Source organism: Penaeus monodon, chromosome 33, assembly GCF_015228065.2.
Source record: "Penaeus monodon isolate SGIC_2016 chromosome 33, NSTDA_Pmon_1, whole genome shotgun sequence".
NCBI classification, from domain to species: Eukaryota; Metazoa; Arthropoda; class Malacostraca; order Decapoda; family Penaeidae; genus Penaeus; species Penaeus monodon.
The window spans coordinates 12,263,749-12,264,281 of record NC_051418.1 but is presented as its reverse complement, the minus strand read 5'-3'; positions in this window follow the sequence as shown (position 1 = coordinate 12,264,281).

Here is a 533-nt window from a genome sequence, read left to right as displayed (position 1 = left end):
TAATAATAATTTAGATATGTAATTAGCTATAAATAACATTTTAGCAAAGATTTGTTTTAATCAAGGTGCTGGTCTGTATATAAAACGTGATTTTGAAAAAAATATCTGGTATATTAAAAAAGGGGTTTGACTCAAAGCGAAAAATGCCTTTAATGTGCTAATATCTTGTATTAACATTACGTCTTGATCAAAATTATCATTAGCAGTAAAACACCGATACTCTTAATTGCTGTTATTTTTGGGTGAATGCAATGTGCAGCTAATTAAGGTGGCAGCAGATCAACTACTAATCATTTTCATATTTTAGGCAGATCACAGTTGTATATATTTAATCGTCTGCGGTAAATATTGAACTTTAATGGATAACAACAAAGCATTATATAAACTTTACAGTAAAGTAGTGAACAGTTCTCTCTCCATGGTAATCTTTCAACTGTTATCTTCAGTTTAACTTAATATTTACAAGTGGTTGAGTCCTTCGTTGTTGTCTATAGAGAATGAGAGAGAGTTCTCCGTTATTCTGTGTGGCTGGA